The sequence below is a fragment of the Heterocephalus glaber genome, unplaced genomic scaffold (assembly GCF_053883595.1).
Source record: "Heterocephalus glaber isolate CG9 unplaced genomic scaffold, H.glaber_assembly_v1.0 deba00000818, whole genome shotgun sequence".
Taxonomy (NCBI): Eukaryota; Metazoa; Chordata; class Mammalia; order Rodentia; family Bathyergidae; genus Heterocephalus; species Heterocephalus glaber.
Genome location: NW_028258164.1, coordinates 12,734,104 through 12,758,690, shown reverse-complemented (window position 1 = coordinate 12,758,690; position 24,587 = coordinate 12,734,104). Strand labels below are relative to the sequence as shown.

At 41.8% G+C, this 24,587-nt stretch overlaps 1 protein-coding gene across 7 annotated transcripts in view; it reads right to left on the bottom strand.

The window, feature by feature from the left end:
* Positions 1-20,750, bottom strand: part of Cul1 (cullin 1) — a 101,849-nt gene extending 81,099 nt beyond the window's left edge. Inside the window, exons 1-2 of one of the 7 annotated variants that reach the window (XM_087207786.1) lie at positions 19,874-19,985; positions 7,050-7,128 (exon numbers count right to left, since the gene is read on the bottom strand). The gene's annotated coding sequence lies outside the window, so the exon portion shown is untranslated. Of the gene's footprint in view, positions 1-7,049; positions 7,129-19,873; positions 19,995-20,120; positions 20,239-20,305; positions 20,442-20,686 lie in introns of those variants that run through there. The other 6 variants (XM_087207787.1, XM_087207789.1, XM_087207790.1 and 3 more) reach the window with 6 other exon arrangements.
* Positions 20,751-24,587: the final 3,837 nt, after the last annotated feature.

Sequence of the window (24,587 nt, the reverse complement as noted above, 5' to 3'; positions counted from 1 at the left end):
AACCTTCAGGTTGTACTTGTTAGCTACCATACTTGAGTGGTTTTGTTTTGTTTGCTACCATAAATGAGTTTTGATGTACATACAGAAAAAATTACTGCGGCATCCACTTTCCTAATCATTGCGCATTTCCCAGAGTGGATAAAAATGTTTGACAAAGTCTTCCCTTTTAAGGAAATGAAAAATTTAAAATAAAGGCCATTTTCACTTGATACAGATGACAATTTGTTGTGGTAAAAAAAAAGAAAATGCTTTCTTGAGAAAAGAATTCAGTAACTTGCAAAAGAAATTTGAAGATAAAAGTCAAGAAGTTAAGAACACTAAGGAGTGTGAACAGAATAAAGAGCAGACTGCTTATAAAAAATCTAGAGGAGAAAAATGAGAAATTGAGTATCCGCTGTGCTGACCTGCTAAATTACCTGGAGAAACTGAGGAAGGAGGAAACAAATTGGAGAAAAGAAAAATACAGCATTGATGCAAAAATAAAGGCCTTTGAAGATAATTTAATTGAAGCAAGGAAATAAATCGAAGTATCACAGAGTAAATATGATGCTCTATCATTACAACTGAATAATAAAACAGACTGAACTTCTCCAAAAGGATGTGGATATTTCTTGGGTCAGAACTATAACATTTACAGAAACAACTCAAGACATACTCAGCCACCTCATATTTGACAAAGGAGCCAAACACCCTCACTGGGAGAAAAGCCTCCTTAATAAATGGTGCTGGAAAAACTGGGTTTCAACTTGACAAAGATTAAAACTAGACCCAGGGCGGGGGATTTAGCTCAGTGGTTCTGGCGCCTGCCTCCCAAGCCCAAGGTCCTGAGTTCGATCCCCAGTACCAAAAACAAACAAATAAACAAACAAAAAAACTAGACCCATATCTCTCACCATGCACTAAACTAAAATCGAAATGGAGCAATGATCTAAATATTAAAATAGAAACACTAAACCTGCTAGAAGGCAGGCTACGTAGAATTCTTGAGAAGACATTGGGGTAGGAAAAGACTTTATGAACAAAACCTCATTCGTGTGGGAACTAGCACAAAAAATCAACAACTGGGATCTCATCTTACTAAAAAGCTTCTGCACAGCAAGAGGAACCACCAACAGAGTGAAGAGACAACCTACAATATGGGAAAAAAATTTTACCAGCTGTTCCTCAGACAAAGATCTACTATCTAGAATATAAACTTTAAAAAATCAGGACCCCCCCGCCGCCAAATATAAAGACCCATCCAAAAATGGGCATCAGAAATGAACAGATATTTCTCAAAGATGTACAAGGAGCAAATAAACATATGAAAAAAAGTTCCAAATCACTTGTCATTTGAGAGATGCAAATGAAAGCAAAGCTGAGATTCCACCTCACTCCAGAAAGAATGGCTGTTATCAAGAAATAAACAGTAACACATGATGGCTGGGCTCTATGGGGAGAAAGGAAACCTTCTCCACTGTTGGTGGGAGTGTAGACTGGTGCAACCATTGTGGCAATCAGTATGGAGATTCCTCAAAAAACTAGGGTTAGGGGGCCGGGGATTTAGCTCAGTGGTTTTGCCGCCTGTCCTGCAAGTGCAAGGACCCGAGTTTGATCCCCGGCACCAAAAAAAAAAAAAAAGTTTAGGCCAAATTGGGCAATTTAGCAAGATCCCACCCCACCTTAATAAAAAACAAACTAGGGTTAGAAGTCCCATTTGACCCACATATTCCCCTGCTGGGTATCTTCCCAAAAGAATTAAAAAAGCTTGGAAACAGTCCAAATCCCCATGAACTGGTGACTGGATAAAGAAAATGTGTTTTTTGTTTTGTTTTTTTACAAAATGGAGTGCTACTCGGGCATAAAGAATGATACATTAGAGACATTTACAGCTAAATGGATGCAGCTTGAGGCCACACTCTTAAGTGAAATAAATAGGACACATATGTGTAAATACCAAATTCTTCCTCTGGTGTGAGAAACAAAGTGTAAATGTGGACCAAAATGTGTAATAGATGATGTGAAATAGCAAGAAAATGTTCAAAGGGGATGAGAAACTAGGGAGGGGGAGTGGGGGAAAGGAAAGAAGGGAAAGAAAAAATGAAGAAAGAAAGAAAAAATGGAAACAAAGCTTTTGTAAATAGGAAGGGGTGGAGGGGAGGGAAGAGGAATGGGAAAAAACAAGAACCAAGATATATCATGTACAGGTACAAAATCCCAATGATGAATGTGATCATAATGTATACCTAAAAGGTACCAACAAACTTAATAAAAAAAGAACTATAGCAAAAAAAAAAAAAGACATTTTACACACAAGCCAAAGGTAATTTTGTTGTTTCTTTCTTTCTTATTTTGGTACCAGGGATCAAACTCAGGACCTTGGGCTTTTGAGGCAGATGGTGGCACCACTAAGCTAAAACCCTGGCCCTCAAAGGTAATTTTGTATGGTGTTTTTAATACATATTTTAACTGTGACAAGTCACATGGAGTCAGGTATAGAACCTTCAATTAATGCTGGTCCTCATAAAGTTTCCAATATTTATGATTTTTGTTTTTTGTGGTGAGTGAATGGATGGCATTTGAACTGAACTATATCCCAAGCCCTTTAAAAAAATTTTTTTAAAAATTCTGAGACCAGGTTTCAGTAAGTTGTCCAGGCTGGAACTTGAGATCCTCCTGCCTCAGCCTCCCACAGCCATGCAACCCCACACCCAGGTAGATTTTAAGAGAATTTGGGATTTCAGACTTTCACATTAAGGATGCTCAGCCTATACTACTCAGTTATATCTGCGTGTGTTGGGTTATCCTACAAAACACCCCTTACTACAGAAATGACTCAAGGGGCGCTAGCTGACGTCACAATGACAAGACCACAAGGTAAAAAAAATATGGTGAGTTTAACTGCACTTTCATGGTTACCTGGATATTATGAACTGATTCAAGACGCTTACCTTTCATGGTCATTTTGACTTTGGGGAAGAGCCAGAAGTCACACAGTGCCAGATCACGTGAATAAGGTGGATGAGGACACACTGTGATGTTTCTAGGCCTTTCCATTGGATGGCACTCAAAATTCACTATATTTTTGATCACACCTCATAAAGACACTCACTAAAGGACTCCGAGAACAGCTTCAGAACACAGCGAGAATGATTAAGTGCGTCTAAAGTGAGAGAAGTACTGAGGGGAATTAGTGGCTATGTAAATAGTTGTTTACTGTAATACATTTTAAAAATTCAAACAATCACCATACATTTGGATCACATTTTGTATTTGAAATAGCTAACGTACAAATGCATGTCTATGGGACTTCAAAATTCTAGCTCCACAACCTACTACCACCGTAAGCCTGGGCAGATTTCTCAACTTCTGTGTTTATATTTCATTATCTGTAGTAGTGGGGACAATAATAGTATTTTTAAAGTCAAAAGGAAGTACATTCATGTTGCTTGAAAATGTCTCAGCGCCTCTGGTTAATGGATGAGACAATGCAGTCGTTCTCCAAACTTCCCACCAAATATCCCCATTGGTAGAAAAGGGGATGTCTGTATCCTGACAGACCTGGGGATCCAGCCCAGGGAGCAGATAAACTTCACATTTTCTTGGAAACATCATTCCATCTTAAAATTCACATGCATCTGCACTCTATTTTGTTTGAATAGCATGCTTCAATGCCAGCTTGAAAGTTTCCTATCTATCCTACCTAACTTCTGACCAAGTGAGCTGCTGCTGCTGTCCAGAATCCATTCTGAAGCAGCAGCAACAGAAGATGGTGACAGGCTCCAGTGTGGAGACACCACTCTTGCTTCTCCCTGTCACACAGAGGATTTAGAATGCAGGCTAACTCAAGACACACATGGACAGACAGACAGACACACACACACACAGACACACACACAGCCATGCATTCCTGTGATGACCAGGATGCATGGGAGCAGGGAGTGGTCTACTTCAGGTCACTGAGGGTAATATTAGACATGCACTTCCGGCAAAAGGAAGCCCCACAGAGAAGGTACAACTGTGTCAGAGACCCCATTAGCGAGCCTCTCTGGTCCCTCCCTCTCCCAGTGGGCTGTGTGTTCATGGGCTGTGATGGCCAGGATGCACAAATGCTGTGACTACTCAACAAACTCCACTTCAACTCATGGTTCCATAGTCCAGTGGATGTGTTTCCAAATGTTCCTTGTGCATGGTGGCCAGTCTGCCCATAGCTGGTGGGTGCTAGGCCTTGAAAACTATCCCTGTAGGGCTGGGGATTTAGCTCAGTGGTTCCGCCGCCTGCTTCAAAAGTGCAAGGTCCCGAGCTCAATCCCCGGTACCAAAAAAAAAAAAGTACATAGGGGAAAACTATCCCTGAAATCAGCACATCATGAAAAGAGCACAAAGCTATTCATTCCCTTAGTAAGGTTACATTAAAAACAAAACAAAAAGGGCCAGGGATTTAGCTCAGTGGTTGTTACCTGCCTCGCAAGCACAAGGTCCCGAGTTCAATCCCCAGTACCAAAAAAAATCAGAAAAACAAAACCAAAAAACCCTTTCCATTTCTTTTCCTTGTACTAAGATAAATTTAAATTCCAAAATTCTGATTTGCAACTTTCTAGTTAAGTGAACATTCAAGCATAAGCCCCACTTCACTATAAACTGGTTGAAAAGGATAGACAGGTCTCCGATTCTCTATTTGATTTGGAGCTTTTATGGTTTTTGCTTGATCTGAAGACAATCTACCATTGTCTCCACCCTACAGGAGGCCCTGAGAAGTCAAGGGTGCCCCTCTCAGGTGAGCTGTTGTTGGTGCAGTCTCTGAACAGATGATGTGACTGTGTCTCCTGAGCTCAGGAAGGGCTGCTCTTCTGAGGCAGCTTTTTTTTTTTCTTTCTTGGAATCTTGCTTCCCACAGTCTAACCACATCTACTACAAAGAAGAAAATCAGGTAAACCCTGTACAGCCACTTTTTACAAGCTGGTCCTGAAACAGAGGTAAGCCCTCTAGCATTGTGGACTTGTTTGGGCTTTTTATTGAACTACCAAACTCAAGATGGGCCTTTCTTCTTAGTAGAAAAACTCAGTGAATTTCCCTCAGCCTGCGCAATTCGTGTATATCAATCCCCAGAAAGGTAGTAGTTTCTTCTTTTTTGGTTACTGTTTTTATAAGATGGGGTGCCCCTACATTGCCCAGGCTGGCCTCACACTCCTGGATTCAAGCTATCTTCTTCCTCAGCCTCCCCAGGAGCCAGGAATTACAAGGGCAGCACGACTGGGTCACTGCAAAGCAGTGCCTTGACAGCTCTACAATAGTCAAAATCCGTATTTTTAAAAAGCAGAAAGAAAACCCCACATTTTGAGATGTTTCTGATTTCTGTCACTGCACTATAACTCAGTCCTTACTGCTCAGCTCCAGGCTGGTACAGCACTGATAAAAGGCTCAGGGGTCCTTGATTTCACACAACTTCCTTCACTAACTTGTGTGTTTTCTTAAGGAGGGCTTTCGAGCTCATGCTGCAAGTAGCTTACTTTGAAAACCACCATCCATGTTCTCAGTTAAAAATAGTTAATACTTTTTTAAAGTATTTTATTTATATTATATTTTATATTATATTTAAAAGTAAAGTAGTAACATTAAAATAATCAAATCCAGACTTTTCTGTTTCATAGTACCAAGAAATCCTATCTTGCTGTATGTGGTGATACATGCCCAAAACCCCAGCACCCTGAAGACTGAGGCAGGAGGATCACAAGTTCAAGACCAGTCCAGCCAACTTACTGAGACTGTATCTCAAAAATAAAAAATCTGAAAAAGGGCTGAGGATGTAGCTCAGTGTGAAGGCCTTGGGTTCAATCCCCAGTACAGCAGAAAAAAATCATATCTAACAGACACATCAGAAGACTTGGACCATTATTCAATTTTCTAAAATTTACTCATCAGAACTGCAAAAAAAAAAAAAAAAAAAACATTTCTGAAAAATATTAATGCAGTAAAAGAGAGAAGGACATTTTCAGACTAATATTGTTCATTATCTCATACTTCGGAGTATGCATATGCTCACTTCAGTGTATAGTAGATGATTAAATTGTCCTCTCCATTTTGAGAGAAAATATCTTCTTTTCAAAGTAAAACTTCAGACTTGCATAGTGGCACAGACCTTAGCCAGGAGGCTGAGACAGGAGGATTGAATGCTGGAGGCCAGTTTGGGCAATTTAACAAGACCCTGTCTCAAAAACTGAAAAGAGGGGGCTGGGGATTTAGCTCAGTGGTTTCGCCGCCTGCTGCGCAAGTGCAAGGACCAGAGTTTGATCCCTGGTACCAAAAACAAAACAAAACTGAAAAGAAGGGCTAGAGATGTAGCTCAGTGGTGGACCCCTTGTCCAGGATGCATGAGGACCTAAGTTCAATCCCCAGGTACCATAAAACAAAACCGTAGCTTCATTCACTGCGGCCAAAGGGATCATCAGGCTGCTTTTCAAAGTTATTTTCCCAATAGCTACTATGTTAAGGGAATCTACTGTCTTAATTATACACATTCACATATACACTCGTACTTACCATAAAAAGCAGAGTGCACATTCATCTTATACAATATCATACTTTTGAATTTAAAAGCAAAATGTTAGTGTAACATATGGTTTGTTGTTATAATATTAATTCTTTAATCAACATTTTCCATAATCAGCCTTATTAAAAGAAAATTTCAGCACTTATAATTATTGTAAAATCACAAAGTTAACAGACTTCTACAAATAGGCTGCTTCATTACTGAAACTTAATTTTGTGACTTGAAATCATAATCTCAGTTTGAAGAACATCACCATAAGAAATACCTGGAACCAACACCCAGCGATTTTTCAAGTAAGTAAAGTAGAGCCAGCTAAAAAGAAAACAGGCTGGGGATTTAGCTCAGTGGTTCCAGCGCCTGCCTCGCAAGTGCAAGGACCAGAGTTTGATCCCCAGTACCAAAAAATGAAAAAGAGAAAGTACTGCACACAGTTATACATTTAGGTGTTGTTTGCAAGTACTTGAGGATGAACAGGGATTGCCCTGGAGAAGGCTGCCAGCTGGGAGCAGAGCCTACCCACCTTGTCCTGGTGCTCCCAGATCCGACTTGGAGATGTTGCAGCGGGGGAGCCACAGGAGATCCTGGATCACACAAGGAATCTTGAGGACACAGGGTCAACCAGGAAGGTATGAAAAAAGAACTAATAAGATTTGGTATCTTACTGAGCAAGAATATGGACAAGACATCTAGAACATGTACAAAGCTACCATCAAGAGTTAACACAGCAAAACTGCTCAATCAACTTAGCCAGGCCTGTGCACCCCTAGGCTTCCCCTCCTTGGGTCCCTTGTTGACCCACTCTCTACATCAAGCCCGGGTCACCTTTCATCACTGTGTCAAATAGAAGATACTAGAATTTCAGTACCATCTGGTGATTGATGTTATACATTTCTGTGCTGCCCTTCAAGGTCTACTTCTGTCCAATGTGAGGCGCCTCCAAGAAGCAGAAAGCTAAGGGCCAGCAGTGACTAGGTCACAAAACAGAATGTTCAGCAGGCCTTCCCATGTGCTGTACTCAGTGCTGAACACTGTTAGTATTACCTGCAACATGAATCTGCAAATAGGAGATGTCAGAAATGACTCTGGACATTCCCACCCTCCCCTAACCAAAATCTCTTACCTCCCACAGACAGGTTTGGGGTTTGGAAGGGGAAATGGCCTGGCCTCAGCATCTACTCCTGGGGTTCCTCTTAGGACTGAGGTGTCTGATCTGAGGATTCCAAACCTCCTTTCCTGCAGCCACACCAGAGCAAGCTTCCTTCCAACCCACAGGATGGACATCTGTGCTTCTGGCCCTTTTCCACTTTCTGAACTATTTCAGTTAGAATACCATATAATTAATTTCTGTAAAGGCACCCCCCACTGCACGCACATTTGGTGGCACATGCCCATACACCTATCTTTTCATAATTCCAGTGCTATCAGTTAACTTAGGTCATTTAGGATACTCTTCTTAAATAACTGATAGTAATCTCTCAATTTACCAAGCTACAGCACAAACTGTCAAAAGTAATCTATTTTTTCTAATTTTTAGCAGACTTATATTGTTAAACATAATGATATGAAATTTAAATATTCAATCAAAATGTATGTACTGTCACTAGGAGTTACGAACTAAGCAAAAAGAAGAGAAAGTTCACAATAGCACCAAAAACCCCGGAAACTTCCACCCTGAAGGCAATGCCTCAGTACCTAATCTTTTTCTTTTTTTGGTACCAGGGATCAAACTCCAGACCTTGTGCTTGCAAGGCAGGCAGTGGAACCACTGAGCTAAATCCCCAGACCCCCAATCTTGTTTTAAGTAAATACAAAATATGAAAATGGAAATGACTTTCAAGAGATTAAGATAATTTGGTGGAAGGGACTTGAAGTATCTGAAGGATCATACTATAAGGAAGATTACACTATGATTAAAGAAGGTATTACAATATGAATGGGCAGATTAGACAGAGGAGAACCTAAACACCAGAAATGAAGGCCACCAAGTCAGGCTTTGAACTCTGTGCACACCTGGAAGGGAGCTGCAGGCAAAGCATGTATCAAGTGATTTCGGTGTTAAACAAGCAGAATCTTCTTCCTTGCAAATGCATCTTCTGCTTCTAATTTCTTGGAATTTTTGTTTTTACACATTAGCCCACTAGTGGCAGTGTGGCAGGGGCATGTGGGGGGGGAGGGGCACGGGTGGGGTGGCTCTTGCCTAGCAGGTACAAGACCCTGGTTCAATGCCCAGCACTTATCCACTGTATCATAAATGTATGTACACTGGCCTGTGGGAGCCGGGGCCGTGGTGGCACGGGTGCTCTGGACCGAGTCTGCAGCAAAGTAGGTGTAATGTTCAAGCACAGAAATGCCTTATGTGGATCGTCACAATCGCATTTGTGGTTTTCTAGATATTGAAGAAAATGAAAACAGTGGGAAATTTCTTTGACGGTACTTCATACTGGATACCAGAGAAGATAGTTTTGCGTGGTACATGGATAATCCACAGAACCTACCTTCTGGATCATCACATGTTGGAGCCTTAAACTTACCTACATTTCAAACGTTAGTGATGCAACTAAGCTAAGGCCAAAAGCTGAGTTCTATTTTGCACATCAGTATGCCCTTCTTGCTCTAAAATAATAAAAGCATTTGAGTTTTTATTCAAGACTGCAAGGTGTGCCAAGAATCTTTTCAGAGGTATACTAACCTCTTTCTTCTCTTAACATGTTGTATAAATATTATTCGTTCAGAAATGTGTGTATTAAACAGTTACTTTCTGAGTGAAGCTCAGCTGGTCCCAGCACCCGGAAGGAAGCTCCCCCACTGCCATCCCAAGCTCCTAGGGCAGAGAAGGTGAGCTGCGTGGGCGCCAAAAGCACCCCCCCCCACTGGAAATGAGAAGACACATAAACAAGCCTCAAAAACAGACTTCTGGATCACCTACAGCAACCCCAAAGGGAAACGAGATGGAACACTCTGATACTCAACCACCTGGACTCTCTGAACTGGCAACAAAAGAGGATCTGGGAAAAATGAAATCAGAAACAATTACTCAGATAACAGCAAAGATTTTGCTCATGGTGCAAGACATGATTAATAAATCTAGAGAAGACACAGATAAAAGAATAGACGATCTGAGGAATATGATGGAATTCCAACACAAGAAACAAATGGAATCCATAAAACAGATACAAACAGATTTCCAAGAGATTAAAAACTCCATCGAAAGTCTGGTGCAGCAGAATGAACCAATGTGAGGATAGAATTTCACATATAGAAGATAAGATTGCAATTAGTGAGGAAAAGAAAAATTGCCTTAAAATTGTAAGGGAACACGAGAAATCAATCCAGCAGCTGCTAGACGATGCAAAGAAGAATAACATAAGACTGATTGGAGTCAATGAAGAAAGAGAAGAGTGCAGATGATGTAAAAAAACTCTTCACAGAAGTGATGGCAGAAAACTTCTCAAGGAGGGGAAAAGAACTTGACATACAGACAAGTGAGGCATATAGGACTCCAGCTAGCCTTAAACAGAAAAAATCTACACATAGGCATATAATAGGATTCCAGAAATCGAACAGAAGAATAAAATTCTACAAGCAGTGAGAGAAAAGAAACAAATCACATACAAAGGAAAGCCCATCAGAATCACAGCAGACTTCTCAATGCAAACCCTCAAGGCAAGAAGAGCTTGGAGTGATGTATTTCAAGCCCTAAAGGAAAACAGGCTCCAACCCAGATTGATGTACCCTGCAAAACTATCTTTCAAAATTGATGGAGAAATAAGATACTTTCATGATAAAGAGCACCTCAGGAACTTCATGAATACCAAACCAGCACTCCAAAAAATTTTAGACAATACCCTAGGAAAAGACAATGAGGATCACAACCCCAGGAAACCCAGCAGAATGAATCCATTGGGTGTGACAAATTAATGCAAAGGGGGAGAATCCAACAAAAAGAAAAAGTCATGACAAGGTTTTTAACACTTTTGACTTCATCTCCCTAATGACTGTATAATTCAATATTATTGTACTGATTAGTATTTTTCTGATTCTAGAGCTGCACACCATTTCTTGTGCTATACTGGCTATTTATCATCTTATGTCTACATTTTAATTGGGTAGTCTATTAATGAGCTCTAAGAATTCTTTATATATTCTGGTCATAGGTTATATGCATTGTAAATATGGTCTGTTTAAGGACTACTTTTCATTTTAATGATGTCATTTAAAGTTCTAAATTTTGATGGAATCTCATTTATCAATTTTTTTTTATACATCATGTTTTTTGTATCCTAGGTAGTTCTTGCCTACCCTGAATTCATAAATATTTTCCCTTATAATTTCTTCTTAAAGTTTTATACTTTTAGGCTTTCATATTTATGTTCATAGATCCCTTCAAGTTATTTTCATGTATGGAAATAAAGGTTTGAGGTTAATTTTTTATGTATGGATACCAGGTGTTCTAGGGCCGTTTGCTGAAGACACTATCTCTTCCTCGGCTCTTGAATTGAGTTTATATTCTATAAAATGCTAATGTTAAATAATCTTTCAAAACTCAGTGGACCATATATGAGTGGTTCTATTTCTAGATTGTTTTATTCAAATGATCTATATATGTCTTTCCTTACACCAACACTGCCTTGATTACTGTAGCTTTAGAAGAAGTCTTAAAATTGGGTGCTAAACGTCTTCCAACACTGTTTTTGTTTTTGTTTTTGGCTTTTCTGGGTCCTTTGCACTCCTACATAACTTTTAAATTTCAATATCCAGTTCTTTATTTATAGCAAGTATACACAGACCTGAATTTTTATATATACCTTGTGTTTTCTAATCCTGCTAAATTCAAGTACAAGTTCTAGGGGCTCCTAGAGACTTCTTAGTATTTTCTCTGTAGATGATCATTTCATCTACATATAAAGATTTTGCTTCTGCCGTGCCAATCCTATCCTAGTTGTGTTATTTTATTGCCAGACTATTTTGGTGGGGACTAGGTTTCCAAGTTTAATGGACAGATAAAGAGTAAGCATACCTGCCGTTGTTCCCCACCTTAAGGAAAAAGCATTGCATCTTCTCCATCCATACAAGGTGTTCTTGCTGGAAGTATGGAGTACATGTCTTTAATTTGTTGAGAAGTTTCTGTTCTACTTCTAGTCTCCTGATAGCTTTTACCACGAATAGCTGTAGAATTTGGCCCAATACTTTTTCTCCAACTAGTGACAGGATCATATTGTTTTTTCTTTTCCTCTGTTTAAATGATGATTTTTGGGGGTGGATCTTCCAATGCTGAACCAACTCTGCCATCCTTATAACAAAACCACTTTCTACATCCTGCCAGATCTGACTTCTAATAGTTTGTTTTGTTAAACAAATTTCTATCTATGTTCATACTTTTTTCTTCTATTATCTTTATCCAATTTTAGGATTAGCACAATGTTGAGTTCCTAAAATGTGGGGAGAAGTGTTCCTTTTTTTTTCCTGCTTTGATATAATTTACCAGTTAAAATGTTTATGAGCCTGCTATTGTCATATAGGTAGGTTTTCAAGCTAGGAATATACTTTCTTTAATAGGTGCTATTCAAATTTTATATTTCCTCCAGAGTTAGTTTCATTAATTTGTCTTCTAAGTTACTTCTTAGTTGTCAAATTTATTTCAAATAAGATTTTTGTAATATGCTTTCTATATCCTTTTAAATTCTGTAAAATCTGTGGTAATGTCTCCTAGATCTTAATATTGTAATTTTAAAAATGTATAACTGATATTGTGTAACAGGAAAAGGTCTAAAAGAGCAGGGGAATTGGGAGGGGTAGGGGAAGGGAAAAAAGGGAAAGGAAAAAATATGAGAAGAGGAAAAAAACGGAAACAAGGTCTTTGCAAATAGGGAAGGGTGGAGGGGGTGAAGGGAGGGCAAGGGAAGGGGGGAAAAAAAAAAGAACCAAGAGACTCATGTAATGGTACAAGATCCCAATGATGAATGTAACTGTATTATATACCTAAAATGTACCAATAAAGTTAATGGGGGAAAAAAAAACAGTTACTTTCTACCAAGTGTAGTGTAGATAAATTCTTAGATTTTTAAACTTTTCAGTGTGCTGAGCAAATGCCCAAAACAACATTGAGGGGAAGAAGCCATTATGAGGAGAGCTGGGAAAAGATTCTAAAAGCATACCATATCGACTGTCAAGAGTTAAAAACAGAAGGTGTTTATTAACATATATGTGTCATATTGAGTTGCTATTTTATCTTAAAATACATTTATGGTTTTTATGATTTCTCTAACCTCTGGAAAGCTATAAAAGAATAATTTATAGTGTGTTAAAAGTTCTTTATTTTCCAGATTAATTTTTCAGTGGCACTTCACATGATGTGCTTTACTTCCTGTTTGAGATTCTCATCTCAGCCAAGGGAGCCCTGGTTTAGTGCCTTGGTCTCCATCCCAGTTTCAAAATTTTGTGTTTGAGAAATTTTTTTTTTTCTTTGAGAGTTTTTATTTCCTCTTTCTCTCAGTCATATTCAGCTGGGTGCTAGTATATCACTTAAAGTTTTGGTGGAGCATTCTGAGTCACTTTTATATTCAAATGATTACAGCAAGAATGCTATTTAGGTGCCTTTGTTCCTAGAATAATACTTAGTTTTAAAAAAATAAATGCACATGATGCAAAATAGTTTTAATTCAACAGCTATGATAGTTTGTAAACAACTATTTGTGAAGATGTGCTTTACTTTATATAGTCTGTTCCCTAAAGAGATGTATGTAAATTGCATATAAAGCTCCAAATGTATTAAAACTTTAAATATAAATAAAACTTATATGGAATAGAAAAATAAAAAAATAAAAATAAATGTATGTACACTGTAGAAATCAGAAAAAGCAAAAAACAAAACCCCAAAGAAATAAACTAAAATTAACCCGTGATCCCCACTACTCAAAGATAATCACATTTTAGTTTACCTTTTCTAAAGATGCATATACTCAGTCCCAAAAAATATTTTATACATCACGTTGTTTTATAGTGTTTCTGCTGCTTAATATTAATCATTAAATACAGTGTTACAGAAAAGCAAAGATTTATCTAAACAATGCTGAAATAACTGCCCAAAACTAAAACAGCCCCAAAGTGAAAAATGCACGTAACAGGGGGGTTTAGGCAACACCATACTCAAGCTGATTTATTAAACTACTACTTTTTATATTTTCTTAAATTCTTAGAAGTAGATTAGCTATGTCCAAGTACATACATTATTTTGCAGATTTTTGTTACATATTTTGCTCATGAAAAAATCATATTAAATTATACCCTTTCTAGCAATGAGTGGTCTCATTTCTCCATATTCTCAACAGAAAGTTTATTTTTAATTTATGCTAAAAGTTAAAAAAAAAGTATAACACAGATTTGCATTTCTGGGAATACTGATAGTGAAATTTCAATTTTTTCATGTTACCTGCTCCTTGTATAAATCAGTTTGCCAAAAAAAAATCAGTTTGCCTGCTTTTTTCTATGGGGGCTCTTTTTTATTGGTTTACAAGCCCTTTTTATGGCACAAAAAGTAATTCTGCTTGTAAATTACAGTATTTTTCTCAGTTTGTCTTTTAATTCTCTTTATAGGATTTTACCATACATAATTTTTATTATTCTCAAGTAACCAAACAATTTTTTTTTTTGGTACTGGGGATCAAACTTGGGTCCTTGCGCTTGCGCAGCAGGCAGCAAAACCACTGAGCTAAATCCCCGGCCCAACCAAACAAATCTTTATAAAAGCACCTAAGTTCACCACATTAAAATTATAACCATTTGACTATTTTTTGGGGGGTGGGGGGTGTTTGGCACTGGGGATCAAACTCGGGACCTTGCGCTTGTGAGGCAGGCGCCGGCACCCCTGAGCTAAATCCCCATATTTGACTATTTTAAATGCTTTGACCCGTGTATATATCCTTCATACATTTTTTAAATGGCAGCACCCATTTCATACAATCTGTTTTCTCAAGTATTTACTGACAGGTCTTTGTAAATAATAGCAGTTTGTTGGATTTGAGCAGTCTTAGTGGTTTTACAAATTTCTGCAAGGCCAATGAGTCATAACATCACACCCAATTTAACAATGGCCGCAAAGTTCCAGAACTGTTCTTGCCCATGCCATCAGGGCCTAATTACTCTTCTTCCATGTTTACTGAAAGAGAAGAAGAATAAGCTCATTCTTAGAAGTCAGTCATAATTCTGCAGGACGAATCCTGTCAGAATTATCAGATACCAATCCTTAAAGAATTTTCACGTTAAACTCTCCTGGTCATCTATCTTCATACAAATCACTTCAGTGGAGCACTGGGTTAAAAACTCAAGCTCTGGAATTACTCTGTCTTGCTCTATCTGACTTGGGCTTCCTTACTTTACTAGCCCTGCCACTAACCATGAGAGAAGCCTGGGCTCCTTTTCTGCTCTATGAGAAGTGCTGAATGGAGGTACATTTCACAGGTCTCTGTAAAGATTTCAGGCGCGCGCGTGCGCGTGTGTGTGTGTGTGTGTGTGTGTGTGTGCGCGCGTGTGCGCATGCTCCCATGTACACTGATGTGTTGGACGCAGATGTGAGCCATGTGCTAGGACCTGGAGCCAGACACCTGCCACACACTCTCTGTTCTTCAGGTCCGTGTAGTGGTGAAACCACAAACAATCAGAAGGTTGAACATGGAGACTGTGCCCTAGGCAGGACATCACAGGAACCTAGAAGACTCCTAACCCAGGCAGGATGGCAGTGCCAGCTTTCTAGACATGGTGACACCTGAGCTGCAGGTGACAAGAAGGGGAAAAGGAGAAGAGGTCAACAGGTCTGCAAATCATGTTGAAAGGTGGAACGGAAGGCAGGGAGGGCAGAACTGTGCTTGCCCGGTCCAAGCTTCCAAAGGAAAAATTAAAATGACTATCAAACTTCAGTTTTAAAACCCTGCTTGCAAAACGTGAATGTGAAGCCAAGGGTTGATAGTGCGCACCTGGGATCCCAGCACTTGGAAGGCAGAAGCAGGACAATCAGCCTGGGCTACACAATAAGACCCTGTCTCCAAAAAACAAAAACAATAAATCATAAAAACCCATCAATATGCTATGTTATGTTTCATAGGTAGTTTTTTCCACACTGTGCTTGTTCATGTTAAAAAGTTATGACATTACTCTTACGTGAAATAAATCAGACATACATGTTTAAACATCGCATTGTTTCTCTGGTGTGAAAAACTGAAAGTGGAAATAAGGACTTATGTACAATAGAAATTGGGAAATGGGAAGAAAATGTTCAAATGGGAAGGGGAACAAGGGAGGAAGGAGGGAGAAAGGAAAGAAGGGATAAGGAAAAAAGTGAAAACAGAAGGAAAGAATGGAAACAAAGCTTTTGTACATGGGAGGAGCGGACTTGAAGGGAAGAGGAAAAAAGAGGTGGGATCCATCATGTACAGGTGCAAGTTCACTATGATGAATGCTATCATTATATATGCCTAAAATGTACCAGTAAATGTCTTGGTATAAAAAAATTAAAAGTTATGACATGCCCTTGGAATCTACTCACTCTAAGGGCCTAAGAGATCTTAATACATATCCGCCAACTTGAACCACACAGGTGGTAGGTACATGCATGACTGTGCCACCCAATGGGACAGTCATACATGTACCACCAGTGGTTCAGATTCCCCACCCCCAGGCAGATACACAGAAATTATGGCCCCTTCATGAATGTGTTGAACAGTATCAGTTAAAAACTACCTCATTTTACAAACGAGGAGATACAAGCCCAGAAAAGTTAAGCTCAAACTAGACTACATGTCACAAAAGCAAAAAAAAAAAAAAGTCCACAATCTAAGCAAACATGCCTCCACAGGTTTTTGAGAAGCTAGAAAACATATTTGTGTGAATTAAAAAAATGTAAGCCATAAAATGTGGTATTTGTAGTGCATATTAGTAAATGTACAAATCATAGCCCTCAGTAACAGAATAAAAAAATTTTTCCAAATTTGATTTATACTTCATGTAATGCCCATGTTTTCATTTTAAGCAAAACAAAAGGTGTGTACCTTACCGATAAACTACAAGATTACTTTAAAATGGCAAGGTGAACTTACAACTGGCCCTTAAATAATAGTATTAACACCCTTCTCTGCAGACATATGTCAAAGATAAGTTCAAAATCAAGTCAATGGTCTCCATAAAACTTAACTTCATCCCAGACTGACTCCACTGCTAAGGACAGCAAGGCCATATTCTGGAATCTATGGAGGGCTGAAACTGCAAGGAATACAAACACAAACACAAAAACCTAAGTTTTAGGGACCTTCTTTTTTTTTTTAGTACAAGACCTTCATTTTTTAAAGGTAAAGAATGGCACATAGCAACTCCTCAATTTAACTTGAGGTACTATTTTTATTTTTTATTTTTGGTGCGGGTGATTGAACTCAGGTCCTTGAGCTTGCACAGCAGGCAGTGAAACCACTGAGCTAAATCCCCGGCCCCTCCTCAATTTAACTTATGTTCATTTTAATTTTCCATGATGAGAGGAAGGCACACCATCTCTGCCCCTGGGTACACTGGGAATGAAAAGACTGTTGTGGCCCTGAGACTTCTCCTCCTTGGTCTTGTCACACCTGGACTCGCCTCCTTTTCCTTCCCAAAGGGGAAGAGTCCCACTACTGAACAGCTTTACCTCAAAGGTAAAGTAGTGTGGCCGGGGATTTAGCTCAGTGGTTCTGCCGCCTGCCTCACAAGCGCAAGGACCCAAGTTTGATCCCCGGTGCCCAAAAAAAGGGTAAAGCGATGATATTTGGGGTGGGGAGGCAATCTTGTTTGAAAACAAACACAAGAAGTTTAAAAAGCTATGCCTTTAGACTAGTTCTGTTTTCTTGACACTTTTTTGGATTTCCACAGCTAAACAAAATCTGAGTATTCTTCTGTTAGGGCCCTGAAACTAGATACTAGGGGAAAGGGGTATGGTAAATAAGGCATGAAAAAGATGACAAATTTTACTTACAAGGTGCACATAACATAGTAGTAATAATAATAATCATAAAACTTGCACTCTTAACCACTTTACGTACAGTGGTTATACTCACTGTAACCAAAATCAGGGCAAGTGGTCAAACATTGGGATTAAGTTTGAATTATTCCACAAAATTCATTTATTCCAACCATAACTGAGGTATCACAATGACCAAGTTCTACGTTACACTGGGGATAGAAAAAAAAAAAATACCCCTGTCCTCGATAAATTCAGTCTGTAACCCATATGAAATAAGGCTGCACTGAGAATCAAGACTAAGTGAATCACAGCTGAAAGGTAGCATCGGGTAAGGAGCAAAAGGGCCTGCACAAGGTCTAAGGATACCAATCAGGAACAGGAGGCAGGCCTACAAGGCCCTCAGCATGCAGTTCTCAGGGAGGGAGGGTGGATTTTATAAACTGCTGAAAAGCCCTAGCCAGGCATAGTAATGCACGCCTGTAATCCCAGCTACTTGAGAGCCTAAGACAGGAAGATCACAAGTTCCAGGCCAGCGTGGGCAACTTAGCAACTCCCTGTCTCAAAATAAAATATGAAAATGTATGAGGATGTAGCTCAGTGGTAGAGTGCTTTTCTAGCAGGCAAGAGGGTGTGGGTCCTGTAAACAAACCAAACCAAACAAAAACCCGAGGATATCTAAAGTTGCTGTTCTTGTGCTTTTTGCAAACTGGTTTTTAAATACGGCCGACGGGGGAAAAAGTTTAACATTTTTAGAAAGCAATTCACCCATTCCTCTCAAGCTTAATGAGCACTCTCCTGTAACCTCCAAAAATGGGCATAATAGAAGTTAAAGGCAAGTTTGCATGCTTCGGAATTTGAAATGTGATGCAACTATTTCACTGGAAAGCAGCAAACACAATCTTCAAGTAAATCAGTTCTCTGAGAACTCTAAACCTTTTCAAACAAAGAAAATCTCATAACCTAATTTTAATAAAGATTGGTTTTATTTTTTAAACATCATATACTTAGCTCCATAAAATACATAAACTTCAGAAAATCCAGTACTTTTTGGAGTACAGCCCAAAAATGAAGTGCTAAAGAGTGAATTTACTCCTGCAGGGTGCTAAGTTATGCTAGGTCCTAAAACCTCGCGGCTTAAAGTAAAAAACGAACTTAGTTCCTCTTCCATCACCCTGCTAAACGCTTATCAAAACCGTGTGACGATTTACGCCTGTCTTAACTTTTGACTATTTTAACGCGACTTCAGTAAACAGCAATTAACCAGGGCAAATAAGTACCAGTACTTATAAGTTGTCTGCAATTAAGTATTTGCGCTCTTACTCACCAACCCCTACTACAAACTAAAAACAACAATAGTGACCCCAATCGGAAAAGGGAATCTCTTGGCAGAACTACAGAGGGGAGGGAGAGATAACTCTTTAAGTTTGGGGATTAATCTCAAGGAATGTGCATAAGCATGCCAGTCTTTAGTTCTGTCTACACTACACCACACTGCACATGTGACAAAAACGCAGGGCTTGCGGGCCACACTGGTCTTGGGAACCAGGACACGCGAACCCCGAGCTCAAGGACCCCGACTCGCTGCAGCCTGGCGGAGCGCCCAGTTACCTCCGGGGTCGGAGCGCGCGCTCCCGCGGGACGGGGACGCGCCGAGGCCGCGGCGCCGGGCCGAGACCAACTTGCGAGCGCAGGCGGGCGCCAGGGGTTCAGTCCGGTTGGGGCCACTGCAACCGCATCCATCCCTCCCTGCCTGCCCAAGCCGGCCCGGTCCCCAAAAGAACAGCCCGAAAGGACGACTGTGACCCCATAATAGCGCCTTGCATCGGCGCCACAAAGCGAGCGGGGAACCAGAACGCCGCGGACCGGAAAGCCGGAGGCACCGCGCGAGCCCGGGGCTCCCGAAGAGCATGCGTCCGGCGGCAAAAAGCGACCCCCGGCGACAAGCGCGACCCGAGCGGGCTGGGGGAGAATGGGCGAGCGGGGCCGGGCGTCCCGCGGGGTCGCCGGACAAGGCGAGGCGCCGGCCCGGTCACTCTCCGCCCAGCCTCCCAGGGCCTGGTCCGCGCCACCAGGCCACCGCCCTGCGCACGATGAGTAGGGCCTTTTCCCGGTGCGCACCCCGGCCTGGCCACCGCCAGATCCCGTCCGGGGCCTCGGTAACTCAGGCGGGGCCGCGCTCGCTCGCTCCTCTATCCACGAGTCCCCCAGTCCCGGCCGCCATTCCTCCCGGCCGTGGCGCTCGCCTCAGGCCTGGCCCGCCGTCCGCCCCCGGCCTCCGCGGCCCCGTCACTGCGACACCGCGGCTCGGGCCGAGCCTGCGTCGTCGCCTCCCGCTCCCCTCACGCCCAGCGGCCGCCGCCACTCACTCGCATGTCCCGGGCGCCCGGCAGGCTCGGGCGACGCGTCCGCCGCTCGCTGGGCCCGGGCCGCGCCAAGCCCCGTCCCGCCGAGGTCTGGCCGCGTCCCTGCGCCGCCCGGGCAGCCCCGCCTGGAGCTGCGTGCGCCTCGGCGCCCGCCCCCGCCTCCTCCCCGCCCGCCGCCGGCCCCTCCCGCCCGCGCTCCTCCGCCCTCCGCGCGGCCAGCGCTCCCCGCCTCCCGGCCTCACCGGCTCACCGGCTCCGGCGACCGCGGGCGGGCCGACACGGGTGGGAAGCGCGGGCGCGCACCACCATGATCGTCCGGGGTAGGGGAGCCAGGAAACCGTCGCCGCCATCGCGCCACTCGCCTGAGGCGCGGGAGGGGCCGAAACCCTTCTTCCTCGGCGGCCGGCAGGCCCCGGCTCGCGTGGCTAGGTCTACCTGCAAGCCCTGGTCCCGTGTCCCCCAGACGCGGCCGGATCCTCAGCCGGGTTTTACGGCCACCGAGAAAGCCCCGGGTTCCCGCCACTTGGGACCTTTCGGGTGGACTGAGTTCCTTCCTGAGCTGGGGCCTCCGGGCTCGGGAGAAACTTCCCGAAACGCCCCGAAGAAGGGGGCGCCACCCCCCCCTCCCCCCGCGACACGGTGACCTCCGGACATGGGCCTCCCGCCCCCGAGGGAAACCGAGGCAGTCTCCCGCCTGCTTAATAAAGCCAGCGCAGGACAAGTAAATAGCCCGGAAATGAATACGGACGCCAGGGAAACCTGCAGGCAGATCCCGACCCTCCGTCCACCTGCAAGGCCTGGAAAAGCTCAACTTACGGGCGTGCCTTTTTAATGGTCTCTGAAATCAAACTGACTTCCTTTCAGATGCTCTGACCAACTCATTATGGACAAGTTTTGACAAAAATTCACTTTACCCTTAGTGTCTGTGAGAAAAAAATCAAGAACAGAATCGGAGGCTTTGATTGAACGTAGGATGCAGTGAGCAGTGACTGTAAAATAGTATTGTTTGCACGTGGACTTTGAGGTCGTTAATGTTCTTTTGAAACAAGCTGCTATTATTGAGTATTTGGGGTATTCAAATGAGATGCAAATTTAGGCAGCACCGCTTGGGCTTCTGGTGGTGATAGTGGCTGGAGAAACAGTGGTCTCGCCGCACACCTAGCTAGAGGCAACTGTTTAGTACCCAGGCTGAATTCAGGAACTAGCAAAAAAAGATTTTACATTGTCCCATCATCTCGGCGAAAGGTGGTGCATGTAACTTCCTGTTTTCTCCAAGCAGAGATCCAGGTGCCACATTAGGGCAGAAACCTCCAAACCAAGCAGGGGGCCGCCCCCAGGTTCCACCCTGCTTCTTGAGTACTTGGGTTTCTCTTAGGTAATCTGATGTGTGCACTGTTGAAAAATTCCCGGTCTGTATCCTACGCAAGGGACAGCTGAGTGTTGAACGACTTACTTGTGGGCAGGGTAAATAGATGGAAGTTCCTTCTTGTGGATGGTGCCTTCCTCTGTTCATACAGTGTTGTTTTATAAAAAATTTTCTTTGGCGCTGGGGATTTAGCTCAGTGGTTCTGGTGCCAGCCTTGCAAGCGCAAGGTCCCGAGTTCAATCCCCGATACCAAAAAAAAAAAAATTTTTTTTCTTTTTCCTGAGGCAAGGTCTCTCTGTGTAGTTCAGGCTGGCCTAGAACTCACGATGATCCTTCTGCCTCAGCCTCCCTAGTGCTGGGATTACAGGCATGCACCACCATTCCAGGACATACAGGGTTTAATTTTCAGTATTCTGGTTTCTTCTCACTGGAGCCTGTGTACTCCTCAGATCACAATTTATCTCCACGTTCCCTAAACCTGCGACCTCCAATCTCATCATTCCATTTCATCTTTTCTGTGGTTCCTGCAGCCAAATATGAGAGCCGAATGTGTCAAATGTGCCCTTACTGGTTGTTTCCTTCACCCTCTGTTTGTCCTCAGTGCAAATATTTAGTCCACTGACACCAACCTCTCTTCTCACTGCCTCCATTCCTGGTTCTTAGCTCTCACCTCCTTTCCACTGTCTGCACTGCCGTCCTCAGCAGCTGGATGATTCCATCCGCTTCTGTTTGCTTCACAACTGTGTTGCATATAGTACCTGCCTGCTCATGAGATGAGGCCCTGCCCTCTTTCCACTTCAAAAGCCCCTTCCATCTTTTTTGCCTGTCTCTGAAAAACCGAGTCTCTCACAGATGACCCGAAGTTTGGGAGATGTCAGACTACTTAATTTGATTGATGTCAGAATCAAAAGTTTAACATAGTCTCAGAAGACGTAGAATATCAGGGCACAATCAATGTAATAAAATATAACTTTACAAGTCTACAACAATATGATGTAGTTGGACAAGCCCAAGTTTTACATTTAGGCAGGCCTTGGTTTATACATAAACTCAAATGACTTGTCTTCACTATTGTTAGGTCAGCTGTTAATTAGGAAGTAAAATATGAGTTTCATTAGAATGTGAAGAGAATTTCTTTATTATTCCAGCATAATTTGTGTTAGTTTCTTTCTTTTCCTCACCTTCCACAAAGTGAAGGCCTACTGACTTCCCTTTTGCTACACATTACTGTATTTTGTTGGGTTTTTTGAGATAAGGTCTTGCTATATATTTCAGGCTGGCCTTGAACTATGTAGCCTAGGCTCACTGTGAACTCACAGCCTCAACCTCCTGAGTGCTGGGATTACAGACATACCTGGCTTTCTTTTTTTAATGGTCTTACATTATGTGCTTACTCTTCTTGAAGAGTTTATCTAAAAAAAAAGTTTATCTTACTGCATTTAAATTGTTCCCTTCTCTACCTCCAACCACCTCTTCCGTTGTGAGCTCCTTGATTTCAGAAACTGTCTTTTAGTACTATATCTCCAATATTTAGCATAGTGCCTAACACATAGTTGATGAAAGAATGGTTGGAAGCCAATTTATGCATCAGTAGGGATTCATGTATTATGAAACCCAGTCATTTCATTTGAAGTCCCAAAGGCCTTTAACAACTATTTCCTACTGAAAAAAAAAAAAAATCACAAACACCTTATTCCTAACATGGAAACATCTTCACTTTGTTCCCAATGGATCAGTCCCTGTGGTTTCTTATACACAGAAGACCCTGTACATTTGCTCAACCAACCATCCCTTGTATATAAGTTGATCTTTCTGAGTTACTGGTAACTGCAATAGAATCCACCCTTCTGAGATCACCTTGAATGCAGCCTAGTGAAACCTTTCCTGCTCTTCTACTGGATGTGAATTTTATTCCTCCTCTTGTACTGAATAAGTTTCTTGAAAACATTCTTAAATAGGACTGTATTGGTTAGGGTTTTCCAGAAAAACAAAACCCAATAGGGATGGATAGATGGATGGATGAATGGATGGATGGATGGATAGATAGATACTTGCTAAGGAATTGACTTATGACTCATATGATTATGAAGGCTGGCAAGTCCAAAATCTTCAGGAAGTTTGGCAGGCTGGACCCTCAGGAGAGCCGACATTGTAGGACAAGTCTGAAGGCCATCAGGCTGGCTGAATTCCTTCTTGCTCAGGGAAGTGCAGTCTTGATTTTAGTAAGGCCTTCACCTGATTGGATGAGGAACACCCACATCATGAATGGGAGTCTTCTTTATTCAACCTCTACCGGTAAGTGTTAGTCACATCCAAAAACACTCTCCCAGGAACATCCAGAATAATGTTTGAGCACATTATTCTGTGGCCCATTCGAGTTGATACATGAAATTAATCAGCACAGGGACTGAGCAGGATACCCTGAACATAGCAAATAGTATTTTATTTCTTTAAAAAATTGTTTACATTCATAGCCTCAAATTTCTTACCTCTTAGTGACTCAGGCCATTTCTACCTACTTGTTAAGTTCAATAGTTTCTCTTCAGCACTTGATAATATTGCTGCCTAGCACTGTCTTGGAACTGCTCATCCTCTGACCCTCAAATTCCAGAGACTTCAGGGTACTTCTATCTGAAAATTTTTTCTCCCTCTGGCTCTCTTCCATCCATCACTTAAATGTGGATTCCTGAAGGTTCCATTCTCGGTCATTTCTTGATATATTCTTTTCTTGTGTGATCGTGTCAGTCCCAATTGTTATCTATGTCAAATTAGCATCTCCAGCTCTATGCAGGGACACATCTAGGTTTTGTGGTATCTGAAGTTTATACAGGTGTGTGTGGTACTCTAAGACATTTTCTATGCTAGATGCCTAGTAATAATTATAGATGGAAACTGTTGATGTATCCCATGATACCCAAACTCTATTGTATTCCTAACTCAGCCTAAACTGGGGCCCCTAAATACCTGGAGCATTCCAATGGCCCCTCACCCAAAAGGAAGAGTGAGGAAGAGAAAGTTGGGGTAGAGAACTGCATAATGGTGCACACCTGTAAACCCCATGCTCAGGAGGATGAGGCAGGATTGCTGAGAGTTCAAGGCTACCCTGGGCTACATAGTGAGTTCAAGGCCAGCCTGAACTACATAGCAAAACTGTTTCAAAAAAACAAAACAAAACAAAACAAAACTGCTTGTCAGATCCTTAATTTGAATGGACCTCATATTTTAAGCCATTTGGCTCAAGGACCACAATCACTTTTTCTTTCCATCCCTTGCTTTTCCCTTTGTTGTCAGTCTTTGGTCACCATCCATCCAGTCATTCAAGGCAGTAGTCTCAGTTATTTTTATTCTGCA